This window comes from Stegostoma tigrinum, chromosome 16 (assembly GCF_030684315.1).
Source record: "Stegostoma tigrinum isolate sSteTig4 chromosome 16, sSteTig4.hap1, whole genome shotgun sequence".
In the NCBI taxonomy this organism is placed as follows: Eukaryota; Metazoa; Chordata; class Chondrichthyes; order Orectolobiformes; family Stegostomatidae; genus Stegostoma; species Stegostoma tigrinum.
The window spans coordinates 63,499,572-63,514,689 of record NC_081369.1 but is presented as its reverse complement, the minus strand read 5'-3'; positions in this window follow the sequence as shown (position 1 = coordinate 63,514,689).

Sequence of the window (15,118 nt, the reverse complement as noted above, 5' to 3'; positions counted from 1 at the left end):
TATCTGCCTAAATGTCTGGCACTGCCTGTGTGTTGACCTTCCCTTAGTCTATTTTCCCAGTAAGCTTTAGACAATTCTTTCTGCAATTGCCTTTATTGAAATTGAGCAACTGAGTTACTCTCCCTCAAACTGAATTTGAAATTCTATCATAAGACCATGAGACCCTAAGACATAGGAGTGGAAGTAAGGTCATTCGGCCCATCAAGTCCACTCTGCCATTTAAATCATGGCTGATGGGCATTTCAACACCACTTCCCTGCACTCTCCCCGTAGACCTTGATTCCTTTTGAGATCAAGAATTTGTCAATCTCTGCCTTGAAGGCATCCAACGTCCCAGCCTCCACTGCTCTCCGTGGCAATGAATTCCACAAGCCCACCACTCTCTGGCTGAAGAAATGTCATCTCATTTCAGTTTTAAATTTACCCCGTTGAATTTTAAGGCTGTGCCCACGGGTCCTAGTCTCCCTGCCTAACGGAAACAACTTCCTAGCGTCCACCCCTTCTAAGCCATACATTATCTTGTAAGTTTCTATTAGATCTCCCCTCAACCTTCTAAACTCTAATGAGCACAATCCCACGATCCTTAGCCGTTCATCATACGTTAAACCTACCATTCCAGGGATCATCCGTGTGAATCCCCGCTGGACATGCTCCAGGGCTAGTATGTCCTTCCTGAGGTGTGGGGCCCAAAATTGGACACAGTATTCTAAATGGGGCCTAACTAGAGCCTTATAAAGCCTCAGAAGCACATCGCTGCTTTTATATTCCAACCCTCTTGAGATAAACGACACCATTACATTCGCTTTCTTAATTACGGACTCTACCTGCAAGTTAACCTTTTGAGAATCCTGGGCCAACAGTCCCAGATCCCTTTGTACTTCTGATTTGCGAATTTTCTCACCGTTTAGAAAATAGTCCATGCCTGTATTCTTTTTTCCAAAGTGCAAAACCTCACATTTACACACATTGAATTTCATCAGCCATTTCCTGGACCACTCTCCGAAACTGTCTAAATCTTTCTGCAGCTTCCCCACCTCCTCAGTAATACCTGCCTGTCCACCTATCTTCGTATCATCGGCAAACTTCGCCAGAATGCCCCCAGTCCCTTAATCCAGATCATTAATGTAAAAGGTGAACAGCTGCGGCCCCAACACTGAACCCTGTGGGACACCACTCGTCACCGGTTGCCATTCCAAAAAAGAGCCTTTTATCCCAACTCTCTGCCTTCTGACAGACAGCCAATCCTCAATCCAAGCCAGTAGCTCACCTCGAACACCATGGGCCCTCACCTTGCTCAGCAGCCCCCCGTGAGGCGCCGTATCAAAGGCCTGTTGGAAGTCTAGGTGGTTAACATCTACTGGGTTTCCCTGGTCTAACATACTTGTTACCTCTTCAAAGAATTCTAACATATTGTGTTGCGACTGTAGGATCTCTAAGTATGCGATCCCTTTATTAACACTGGATCTAAAATAATCTAACCCTGGGTAGGTTCGGCAATGCACCGTTCAAAAAGACTATTCTTGATCACAGAATCTTTACAGTGTGGGCGCAGGCCATTCGACCCATCGACGAGCATCCCACTCAGACTTGTACCCCTGCATTTCCCATGGCTAATCCATAATCCCTGAAAACTACAGGCAAAATTTAGCACAGCCAACCTACCTTACGTGCACATCTTTGGATTGTGGGAGGAAACCGGAGCAAACCTCTGCAGACATAGGGAAAAGGTGCACATTCTACACAGACAGTCACCCGAGGCTGGAATTGAACCCAGGTTCCTGGTTCTGCAAGACAGCATTGCTTGCCCCTGTGCCACCACTGTACTCGACCAATCTAACTTCCATGTTATCCTTGGCCAATGTACAGATTAGAATCACCCATGACCATTGTAGTGCTCTTCTCACAAGCCTCAATTATTCCTAATTATCTGCTATGTTCCATTGCTATTCCTCAAGGGTCACCCACACTCAGTCCACATCCTGATCTGTTCTACCTCTACCACTGGTCAGCCACGCACTAACACAATCCCTTACTAACAAAGCTATCCCACCTCCTTTTCATTTCTGCCTATTTTTCTGGAATGTTTGAATATCCTTAAATATTGAGTTCCTGGTCACTTTCACCCTGCAACCAGATCTCTGCAATAACTATCAAGTTGTATCCAGTTTTCTCTCTTTCGGCCATCAGATCATTGAGCTTGTTACCAATGCTGTGTGCTTTCAGATAAAACGCCTAAACCTTTGAATTTAATTCCATTATTTTTATAATGCTCCTGTGGTACACATTGAAGCAGTCACTACATTAAACGTACTAAACAAACGCAGTGATAATGGGAACTGCAGATGCTGGAGAATTCCAAGATAATAAAATGTGAGGCTGGATGAACACAGCAGGCCAAGCAGCATCTCAGGAGCACAAAAGCTGACGTTTCGGGCCTAGACTCTTCATCAGAGAGGAGGATGGGGTGAGGGTTCTGGAATAAATAGGGAGAGAGGGGGAGGCAGACCGAAGATGGAGAGTAAAGAAGATAGGTGGAGAGAGTATAGGTGGGGAGGTAGGGAGGGGATAGGTCAGTCCAGGGAAGACGGACAGGTCAAGGAGGTGGGATGAGGTTAGTAGGTAGCTGGGGGTGCGGCTTGGGGTGGGAGGAAGGGATGGGTGAGAGGAAGAACCGGTTAGGGAGGCAGAGACAGGTTGGACTAGTTTTGGGATGCAGTGGGTGGGGGGGAAGAGCTGGGCTGGTTGTGTGGTGCAGTGGGGGGAGGGGATGAACTGGGCTGGTTTAGGGATGCAGTAGGGGAAGGGGAGATTTTGAAACTGGTGAAGTCCACATTGATACCATATGGCTGCAGGGTTCCCAGGTGGAATATGAGTTGCTGTTCCTGCAACCTTCGAGTGGCATCATTGTGGCAGTGCAGGAGGCCCATGATGGACATGTCATCAAGAGAATGGGAGGGGGAGTGGAAATGGTTTGCGACTGGGAGGTGCAGTTGTTTGTTGCGAACTGAGCGGAGGTGTTCTGCAAAGCGGTCCCCAAGCCTCCGCTTGGTTTCCCCAATGTAGAGGAAGCCACACCGGGTACAGTGGATGCAGTATACCACATTGGCAGATGTGCAGGTGAACCTCTGCTTAATGTGGAATGTCATCTTGGGGCCTGGATAGGGGTGAGGGAGGAGGTGTGGGGACAAGTGTAGCATTTCCTGCGGTTGCAGGGGAAGGTGCCGGGTGTGGTGGGGCACAAACAAATGCAGTGTTTAGTCATTTAGTATAACACCCAAGAATACATTTTTTTTGCACTTTATTGCAGTGCTTCCAAAGTTGCTTTTTACGTCATCTCCATAAATTTGCTGCAGCGTGATTTCTCCTTCAATTTATGCAGGTTAATACCTCCTCTGAGATTAGGAATTCGAATGTTTCCCAAATTGGATTCCAAATTCTCCAACAGGCCCCCAGATGGCACTGTGGGGTCAGGTACACTATGGCTCAACAGCACCACCACAAGGCCCATTGAGTCCCTGCAGGAATTGGCAGCATCACTGCGGGGAGAGGTTAACCTGGTGACATTCACGGGTTTGGTGGGAGGAGAGTAAACTCACTTAATCCATTTTCTCTGCTTCCCAACCCATCCCCTATAAATTAGCAATTCTCCCAGCAACACTCTCCAGTACCGCTCACTGGTAACCTGTCTACACATGGACTATAATTATCCTTCTGGTAGCGTTGCTGTAATATTTTAGCTGGTTATTGTGTGGAGGGACGCTAGACACTGAGGAGGCTGACAGCCCCTGGCAAACCAGCAAAATCCTGCACGTGCTGGAAATCTTAAACCAGACCCAGAGAAACGTGGAGAAACTCATCAGGCCTGGCAGCATCTCCGGAGAGGAAAACACAGTTAACATTTTCTAATGAAGGGTCTAGGCCCGAAACGTCAGCTTTTGTGCTCCTGAGATGCTGCTTGGCCTCATCCAGCCTCACACTTTGTTATCTCGGATTCTCCAGCATCTGCAGTTCCCATTATCTCTAACGTTAGAGTCTGATCCTTCCGAAGCTGGAGACTGTTAAGAACTGTGCTGGGTTTTATATTGTTTAAGCAAAAGGGGACGGGGCAGGTGGTTCAGGAAGGGAGGTTGCAGATCAAAGGTGTAGAACAAAACTCAGAAACAGTGGTCGTAGTTGTAGAGAAGACCAGGTGTGGATTATTTCCAGTGGGAGAAGATGAGTTTTAACAAGAACAGTTGTATGTTTTGACAAGATGTAGCTTATTTCAGGTTAGCAATTAAATATAAGGTACTCTGGCTAAGTAGATGTTGTCACTAAGACTACAGGGGGGAGACAACACATCCGTCCCTCTTTGAGATCCAGAGATACCCCCCACCCTAAGGTGACGGTGTGGAGTTTGCACATTCTCCCTGTGTCTGCGTGGGTTTCCTCCGGGTGCTCTGGTTTCCTCCCACAGTCCAAAGATGTGCAGGTTAGGGTGGATTGGCCATGCTAAAATTGTATGTAGTGTCCAGGGATGTGCAGGCTAGGTGGAATGAAGGGATAGGGTACAGGGTGGGTCTGGGTGGGGTGGTCGTGAGCTGGTGTGAACTCAGTGGCCTGCTTCCACACTGTATAGAGACCTACAGCATAAAAACAGACCCGTTGGTCCAAACTGTCCATGCCAACCAGACATCCTAAATTAATCTCGTCCCATTTCCTCAGAAACATTAATTCTGTTTTCTCCTTCACAGATGCTGCCAGACCTGCTGAGCTTTTCCAGCAACTTTGTTTTTGTTCCTGATTTACAGCATCCGCAGCTCTTTTGGTTTTTATTTAGCTGTGTTACGATTGGCGCAGATTTGGCAGAGGGATTTGAAAGGGAATGCTGCGGGGTTGCTCAGTGCCTTGGAGGACTATCTGGAGAAAGTTGGTTTCCTAGGAGGAAACTTAAGGCTGTTTGGGGTGATGCTCACTGGCCAGTGTTCAGACTGGGAAGGGGTAGGAAGGAAAGGAGGCCAATTCGACATTACCTGCAGCATGTCAGCAGAGGGTTAGTTCTCAGGGAAGAGCAGATTGAGCTGAGGACAAGCAGCCCCAGATAGGCTGCAATGTAGCCACAGTCCAGCACAAAAACATAGCCGGGTTGGGGAAAGATAAGCTGGAAAGTGAGCCCAGCTAAAGTGGCCTCTATATTGACTTCAGCTGACTGGGAGCTGGTTCACTAGGGAGGGTGTTATTTGTTATGCGTGAACAGTGGCTAGCACTGCTGCCTCACAGCACCCAGGTTCAATTCCACCTTCAGCTGTGTGGAGCTTGCACATTCTCCCTGTGTCTGCGTGGGTTTCCTCCGGGTGGTCCAGTCTCCTTCCTGCAGTCCAAAGGTGTGCAGGTTAGGATGGATTGGCCATGGAAAATACAGGGGTAAGGTTGGGGGAGGTGGTGGGTCTGGGTGAGATGCTTTTCAGAGTTACTTTGAGCTCAAGGGGCTGTAGGGATTGTACGACTCTATTGACAGCAGGGGCTTGTACATCCCTCTCTGTATAACAGCCCTGGATGGCCAGGAAGGAAAGCACATAGTAACTGGTGAGCACCATTAGCTGTAGCGGGGGGCTGCTGCCCTTATTGCAGCAGCTGTCAATGGGAGTGGGAATGGGGCCAGCAGTGACTGACCAGCTAATGTTTTCACCTCCATTGGCCTTGATGAGAACGCACCGAATCAGTTTGCTTTCACAAGGGATGGGAGAAATGTCATGGGGTCACCTACATCATCCAACTAGCCCTGAATCTGGACATGCACTCTCTCTCCATACAGCCCGTCACATTGATGACATACTGTTTCATGGCCCTTCACAAGAAGGGTTAGCTACTTTGATTCAGCAACTACAGAATAAAGGCTGGGAAATTAATCCTCGCAGATTCTGGGGACAAAGCCAGGCTGTCATTTACCTGGGAATACAGAGAAGAGATTCCTGACAAAATGAGACATTAAATCAATGAGATGCAGACCCCAGCCACTAAAAGAAACGACCCAAAGCTTTGTGGGAATGTTAGGTTATTGCAGAAAGCCTATCCCATGTTCTACCCTCCTGCTGGCTCCCATTCACCCAGGTACTGGGAAGAATGCAGTATTTGAATCGGGGCCCATTACAACAGAGGGTTTGGGAAGCTGCTCAGGAGCAGGATGTACAGAAATGTAGAAGATAGGAGCAGGAGGAGGCCATTTGGCCCTTCGAGGCTGCTCTGCCATTCTTCACAATCATGGCTGATTGTCCAACTCAACAGCCTCATCCTGCTTTCTCCCCATAACCTTTGATCCCATTTGCCCCAAGTGCTGTATCCAGTCGCCTCTTGAATACATTCAATGTTTTGGCATCAACTACTTCCTGTGGTAATGAATTCACAGGCTCACCACTCTTTGGGCGAAGAAATGTCTCCTCATCCCCATCCTAAATGGTCCACCCTGAATTGTCCAGTCTGTGACCCCTTGTTCTGGACACATCCACCATCAGGAACATCCTCCCTGCATCTACCCTGTCCAGTCCTGTTAGAATTTTATACGACTCTATGAGGTCCTCCTGCATTTGTCCGCACTTCAGTGAAAACAATCATAACCAAGTCAATCTCTTCTCATATGTCAGACCCACCATCCCCGGAATCAGCCTGGTAAACTTTCGCTGCACTTCCCCGAGACCAACAACATCCTTCCTCAGAAAAGGAGACCAAAGGATACCTTTCCCAGCAACCGCAGGAGGTGTTACACCTGCCCCTGCACCTCTCCTCTCATCTCTGTCCAAGGGCCCAAACAATCCTTCCAAATCCAGCAAAGATTCACCTGCATTTCATCTTAACCTCATCTACTGCATCTGTTGCTCCCGATGTGGTCACCTCTATAGTGGGGAGATCAAATGCAGACTCAGGGAATGGTTTGTGGAGCATCTGAGCTCTGCACACACCTACCAACCCAACCTTCCGGATATCATCCACTTTAACTCCCCCTCCCCCACTCCCCTGGTGACATGTCCATCCTTGACCTCCCCCATTGTCAGAGTTAGGCCAAACGTAAACTGGAGGAACAACACCTTATATGTCATTTTGGGAGCCCACAGCCCAACGGCCTTAACATTGCTAACAAAGTGTGAAGCTGGATGAACACAGCAGCCCAAGCAGCATCTTAGATCTTCATCCAGCTCCACACTTTGTTATCTCGGATTCTCCAGCATCTGCAGTTCCCATTATTTCTCAAGGCCTCAATATTGACCTCACCAGCTTCAGAATCTCTCCTCCCCAACCTGTCCATCTTCCCGCTCACCTATTCCACCCTTCCAACTGAACAACCAAAATAAACACCTACCTGCATCCACCTATCTCCATCCCACCTACCCTCCCCCCAGGCCCACCACTCTCCCTCCCTCTGTTCATTCCTGGGCTCCTCTCCCCCTCCCCAGTCCTGACGAAGGGTTTCGGCCTGAAACATTGTCATTCCTGCTCCTTGGATGCTGTCTGACCTGCTGTGCTTTTCCAGCTCCATGTTTATTGGCTCTAGCTTCCAGCATGTGCAGCCCTCACTGTCTCTGAGTTTCTCAGAACTATCCTCAGTTGGAGAAGCAGCTTATTAGATACTGGTGGAAACTGAGAGTGAGAGGAACAGATATATTCTTAGCTGTCTAGCTTTGGGTGTTCTCTGAAATTACCACCAACACGTTAGGGTCAGTGTAACAGAGCTCGGTAGTAAAATGGAAAAGGGCTCAGACAGAGCAGAGAGGGAAGTGACAAGAGTTTCAGGTCTCTAGGATAAGATTGCCAGTTATCCCAATGATACTGAAGCACTCCCACCCCTGGCCCTATTGCTGCTTTCACCAATCAAAGGGTTTTACCTTTTGAACAGCTGTAAGTAGACTGCACAAAACATGCCAGGTTCAGCGATGGCTCTGCAACCTACGCAACCATTAACGTTGCTGGAAAGCTGTAGCATTTAACCCGAAGAAGCAGGCATCATCAGGAAGGTGCTGGCAAACTGCTTGCCTTAGAAGCAGGTCTGGAGGGTGGTATTTGTTCTTCCTGCATCCTGGGCTGTCGCCAATGAAATGGCAGCTTGGATGGCAGCATGACAACTGGACGTTTCCTGGAAAAAAAAATCTTTATGGGGGCAATCACGGTGGGGGAAGGTCTAGCATGGGGTGCAGCAACGCTCAATACTATGTGGATGGCCATACCAAGGAGATCTAATGGAGTATCCATGCACAATAACACAGCTGATTGCCTTGCAAGGATACACACTATCTGGCTGACCAATGCAAACAGTTCAAGCAGGATGCCTTGTGGATATCTACTGAGCCTGGACATTTTAGCTATCTGAGGTATCAATCAATCAATGGGCTGTGGGGAGGAGGGATCCCACTGACCCCTGACATTAGCTGTGAAGCACTGGAGCAATGCATCCTTTAGCACCTACTCAGAGAGGCCCAGGGCACTATATTGGTCTGTTACCCTTGCAAAAGTGCTATCAATACATATTAACCATGGTGGACACTTACTCGGGCCTGGTAATCATATAGCCCCATGTGAAAGCAAACCAAGCCAATACAATAAAAGGGCTACATATCCTGATTTTTTGATGTGGGGAGTCAATGGAAATATAAACTGTCAATGGGTCACATTTCACAAGCAGTGTAGCAATGGGATCCAGTGGATGTACCACAGTCCTCTGGTTGGTAGAACGTAGGGAGTGCTTGTTAAGCAACATATTTAGCTGTTTCTATTCACCCCCAAGCACACTCACACCTGGGTCCTGCCCCAGGAAAATCCATCCTGAATAACTGACACCAACCCTGGGGTTGGCCCCATGAGCAAAATGGTGGGTGATACTGAAGGCCGGTGAATGGGTGATAATGATGGATGGCAGAATTCCACTTCAGCAATGGGGGCTAGGTGTGTGGATTCACAAACCAGTTAGTCATTCCCAGGGACGTGTTAGCCCAAATAGACAGGGGCCCACTTATTGGACCTTACCACTGGGTAAAAATATTTCCCTGTGTCTCGATGGGGAAAAAAGTTCTCAAAAATGAAGGTATAAACTAACAATTATCACTGGGTATCTGCATTAAATATTTTAACCAAATAAATTAGCTATATGTTGAACCCTAACCCTAACCCACTAAACTTTCAGCCACTGTTTACATAGTCATCGTAGAATCCCTACAGTGTGGAAATGGGCCATCAGCCCAACAAGTCCACACTGCTCCTCCAAACAGCATCCTACCCAGACCCGCTCCCTGTAACCCAGCATTTCCCATGTCTAATCCACCTAATTAGGGGGCACTATGGGCCTATGCTGTGTCCGTTTTGATCACATTCTTTAGGTACTTTCAGTGTAATGATACAGCACTCAACCCAGGAACAATGACCAGATTTCAACAAGTGGGCGATTAGTTTAAAGCACTTCGGGTTGTCAGCAAACTGTGAAAGACACAGTGGGGATTTCCTACTGTACTAACCAAACTGTTGCTCTGTGAAATACGACTGCGTTAATCGTGTTTTTCAATGAAAATCCAAACAATGTCAGTTTTTACTCCCCAGTTCTTCACGTTCCATTGCTCACTTAAAAACTGAAAGAGCTGAATCTTCGTGTTGCATCCACTTTCATCAACACAAAGCTAGCAATGCTTGCATCACTTCCTTGTTCTGCCTGGTACAGTTGGTAATTTTAGCAAACTTCTCCTTTTGTTTCTGTTCCTGCTGCTGATGCCTGTGTTTTGCTCCTCAGCCCTTCGAAACAGAAACACTCCCGAGAAATGGCACAGTTCCCCAAACTCGGGGAGTACAGGTTATGCCCATGATATAAATTCATTGCAGGCAGTTCATAGAAGGTTTACCAAAAAAATACTTGAAATGGGGACAGTTGTCTTAAATGGAGAGATCAGACAGACAGGGATTGTGTCCTCTGGAGGCTACCGGAATAGGAGTCATCTTCATTGAAACATGTAAAATCCCCCAGGGTTTTCATTGGTGGATATGGAGAGGATGATTCCTCCAGTTGGAGAATTGAGAATGACGGGTCATCGTTTACAGATCAGGGGCCATCCATTTATAGGAGGTCACAGACTTTAGGAGAATTTTTTTCTCTGAGAGTTGAGGTCCTTTGGAATTCTCTCTCTGAGGCAGAGGTGAATTGTTGCTTGGTACAGAAGGGGATTGATGGTTATGATTACATCAGCCATGCTGTTATATTCAGGCTCATGGGGCTGAGTGGCCTACTCCTGCTCCTTGTTGGTACGAACATCACTGCAAGGCAGAATGGGGGGTCAGCACCGAGGGAGCCCTGTGCCCATTGGAGGGTCAGCACCGAGGGAGCCCTGTGCCCATTGCAGGATCAGCACCGAGGGAGCCCTGTGCCCATTGGAGGGTCAGCACTGAGGGAGCCCTGTGCCCATTGGAGGGTCAGCACTCAGGGAGCTCTGTGCCCAATGGAGGGTCAGCACCGAGGGAGCCCTGTGCCCATTGGAGGGTCAGCACCAAGGGAGCCCTGTGCACATTGGAAGGTCAGCACCGAGGGAGCCCTGTGCCCATTGGAGAATCAGCACCGAGGGAGCCCTGTGCCCATTGGAGGATCAGTAGTGAGAAGCCCTGTGACTATTGGAGGATTAGCACCAAGGAAACCTTGTGCCCATTGGAGGATCAGTAGTGAGAAGCCCTGTGACTACTGGAGAGTCAGCACCGAGGGAGCCCTGTGCCCATTGGAGGATCAGTAGTGAGAAGCCCTGTGACTATTGGAGAATCAGCACCGAGGAAACCCTGTGCCCATTGGAGGATCAGTATTGAGAAGCCCTGTGACGACTGGAGGGTCAGCACCGAGGGTGCCCTCAGCCCAGAGGGTTGGTGCTAAGGGATGCTGTGCCCATTAGAAGGTCAAAATTGCAATGTGAAGCATTACGTTTTTTTTTGGATTTGATGCTAAACTGGTGGAAGTGAAAGCCCCCAGAGTAACTATTTCAAAGGAGGGCACCTGGGTTCACCCTTGTCCTGACCAATATTTATCTTCCAACGAGCATCACTTTTGAAGGAAACTATTTATTGAGTCATTTAGCAATTTACACTAGGATCTTGCTCTGCCCCAGTTGGCTGTTGTTTCATACATTAACACAATGATCTTGCTCTATTGTCTGTTCAAACACTTGGATACATCCTGATTGGATAAACGCTGCTGTACAAATGCAGGTGTTTTGTCTCTTCCCACATGATGCAGTGGGACTCAATAAGGACAGCACAGGGAGCAGAAAAGAACTCATTTGTGATGTTGGAGTGATGCTGCTCTTCCCAGGACATTGCAGTCAGATCAGCGTCAAAATCCCTGTTACTCGGGTGGATGACATCTCTGAGCTGAGGGATGTTTTACTGTTTTGCTTTCATCATTTGGATGCAACCCATTCTGATTTGATTTCAAAACTGGGGTCAAGACACTGTGCAAAATGTAATGATTTTTTCATTTTTGGGGTTTCAACATCTCAGTTCTGCGCCTCCCACCTCCACTGGGGCACGTTTCAAGTTGCCTCTCCCACTAAACTTTGTTACCATTTATAGAATCATCACAGAATCCCTACAGTGTGGAAACAGGCCATTCAGCCCAACAAGTCCACACTGCCCCTCCAAAGAGCATCCCACCCCGGCCCAGTGCCCTGTAACCTCGCATTTCCCATGTCTAATCCACCTAATTTACACATCCCTGGACACTATGGGGCAATGCAATATGACCAATCCGCCCTAACTTTCACATCTTTGGACTGTGGAAGGAAACCGGAGCACCCGGAGGAAACCCACGCAGGCACGGGGAGAATGTGCAAACGACACACAGACAGCCGACTGAGGTCGGAATCCAGCCCAGGTCCCTAGCGCTATGAGGCAGCAGTGCTAATCACTGAGCCACTGTGCCAACCATGTTCTCAAACCAAACTAGTCCCACTTGCCTGAATTTGACCCCATATCCCTCCAAACCATTCCTATTCACGTGCCCATCCAAATGTCTTTTAAATGCTGTAACTGTACCAGCATCTACCACTTCCTCTGGCAGTTCATTTCACACACAAACCACGTTCTGTGCAGAAAGTTGCCCCTCGGGTCCCTTTTAAATCTTTCTCCTCTCACCTTAAAAATATGTCCCCTAGTTTTGAACTCCCCTACCCTGGAGAAAGACTTCTGCTACTCACCTCATGATTTTATAAACCTCTATAACGTCACCCGTCAGCCTCCTGTGCTCCAGCGAAAGAAACCTCAGCCTATCCAGCCTCTCCCTACAGCTCAAACTAATCCCAACAGCATCCTGGGAAATCTTTTTTGAACCCTCTCCAATTTAATAGTATCCTTCCTACGACAGGGTGATCAGAACTGCAGGGTGCTCTAGAAGAGACCTCACCAATGTACTGTACAACCTCAACATGATTTCCCAACTCCTCTACTCAAAGGTCTGAGCAATGAAGGCAAGCATGCCGAATGCCTTCTTAACCACCCTGTCTACCTGCGATGCAAATTTCAAAGATTTACGTGCCCGAACTCTAGGTCTCTCTGTTCTACAACACCACTCAGGGTCCCACCCTTAACTGTCCTGCCTTTGCTGTTTTACCAAAATGCAATACCTCACATTTAACCAAAGTAAACTCCATCTGTCACTCCACAGCCCATTTACCCAATTGATCAAGATCTCTTTGTAATCTTAGATTACACTGTCAACTTCACCTCCAATTTTGGATTCGTCCGCAAACTTACTAACCATGCCTCCTATATTCTCATCCAAATTGTTTATGTAAATGATAAACAAAAGTACACCTAATTCTGATCCATGTGGAACACTGCTGGTCCTAAAAGCTCCTCATGTAGCTCAGGATTAAAGAGTCTTGGGATTCTATGTTTTACAAATTTTCCAGTTTCACACTAATACATTACTTTCTCTTTTTATGATCTGTCCAAAGGTTTGTACTTACAGATAAACGGTGAGAAAGCGTTTTTTTGTGGTTGCAAATTCATTCATGGGACATAGGCATCACTATCAGAGATAGTAGGAACTGCAGATGCTGGAGAATCTGAGATAACAAGGTGTGGAGCTGGATGGACACAGCAGGCCAAGCAGCATCACAGGAGCAGGAAAGCTGACGTTTCAGGCCAAGCATTGAAGATTTCTGAAGAAGGGTCTGGGCCCGAAACGTCAGCCTTCCTGCTCCTCTGATGCTGCTTGCCCTGCTGTGTTTGTTTTTTTTTAGATTCCCTACGGTGTGGAAACAGGCCCTTTGGCCCAACAAGTCCACACTGCCCTTGAAGCATCCCACCCAGACCCATCCCTCTATAACCCACACACCCCTGAACACTATGGGCAATTTAGCATGGCCAATCCACCTATCCCGCACACCTTTGGACTCTGGGAGGAAACCGGAGCACTCAGAGGAAACCCACGCAGACACGGGGAGAATGTGCAAACTCTGCACAACCAGCTGTCCAAGGCTGGAATCGAACCCGGGTCCCTGGCACTGCGAGGCTGCAGTGCTAACCACTGAGCTACCATGCCGCCCAACCAGATCTACACCTTGTTATCACTATCAAGGAAAATGTTTGTCACTGACCCATCCCTAACGTATGGCTTTGCTCACCATTTCACATTGTTGTGAGACTACAGTCACATGCAGGCCAGACCAGGGAAGGGCTTTCTTCCCTAAAGGTGAACCAGATGATTGTTGTTTAAAACCAAGGCAGTAGCCATGGTGCTGTTATTAAGGCTCGTTTTCAATTCCTGACTTATTAATCAGATTTAGTTCCTGACTGCAGCAGTGGAATTTGAGCCAAGGTCCACGTACCAGCGAAGCTGGAGGTGTAGGTGACTGCTGACACTATCACTACACCACCAAAGGATTGTCTCTTACTGTGCACAAGTGAAATTAGGTTCCTGTTTAGCAAGGGATCGATGTAGTTCAGTGAAAAAGCATGAGGAAAAGGTTGGAAAACTCCAGGACACTGGAGTGGAGCAGCCTGGGCTATTGTACTTCCTTAGCTTTTACAGTTACTGGAGTCACACTCTCTAGAGAGGAGACTAAGCTGGTGGTGGTTTATATTGAGGGTCACCATACCTCAGGCAAGTGGAGGGGTAGTGAAGGAGAGCCCTTCATATTAACCACAGCTGGTGCAGGAATTGTATTCACAATTGTTGGCATCACTCCATATGATAAACTAACTATCCAGCCACCTGAGCTAACTGGTCCCCATGGCCTGTTGTTCGAACAGGTCAATATTAGAGATGTGGAACAGATATAGACAGCACTGGAGAAACTCAGCACATCTAGCAGCATCTGTTAGAGAGAGGAAGTTAATGGTTTGAGTTTGATATGATTTTTTTCACAGTATTCTAAAGAAAGGTCATATTGGATCCAAAACATTAACTCTATTTCTCTCTGACATGCTGCCTCATCACCCTGCTGAGTTTCTCCAGCACTTTCTTCTTCTGTTCCACATCTCTAACTATGACCTGTTCTGGCAACAGATGTTGGAGATTGGTTTCCAGTATCTGCAGTATTTTGCTTTTATTTGAAAGGTAGGGATGTAATGGGTTTTGAGCAAATGCAGGATAGGGAGACAGGGGTTGGAAGGATATGACAACAAGGCTGATGGATTGTCATTTTAATTCTCTGCCCCAATCTCCTCTCTGTCTATTCCCCCTCAGAATCTTACACTGCTCCACTGAAGCTCAAAAATCAGCACCACATCATTCAGAGAGGCATGTGACAACATTCAAACTCAACGGAGAGTTATAATTCAATATTTTCAGACTGTTCAGTGTTCCATCATATTCCCATTTACACCTTTCCTATTTTGTTCGTTCACTTCACTTCCACCTCCTTTTGTTGGTGATACTCTCCTGCTTTCCACTCTTCCCTTTTGTTCTTCCCTGTTTTTCATAATTGTTTAAAGCCTGCGACGATACTTTGTATTTGAGAAAAAATAATATTGTGGTACACAGGAGTAGACCATTGAGCCTATCAATTCTGCTTTGCCATCCCCCTATTCTGAGTTTACACCCTCTGGTCTTAGACTCTCCCACAAGGGTTAACAAGCTCTATATATCTACCCTGTCAACATGAAATATTAAGTGTTTCTCTCTGCC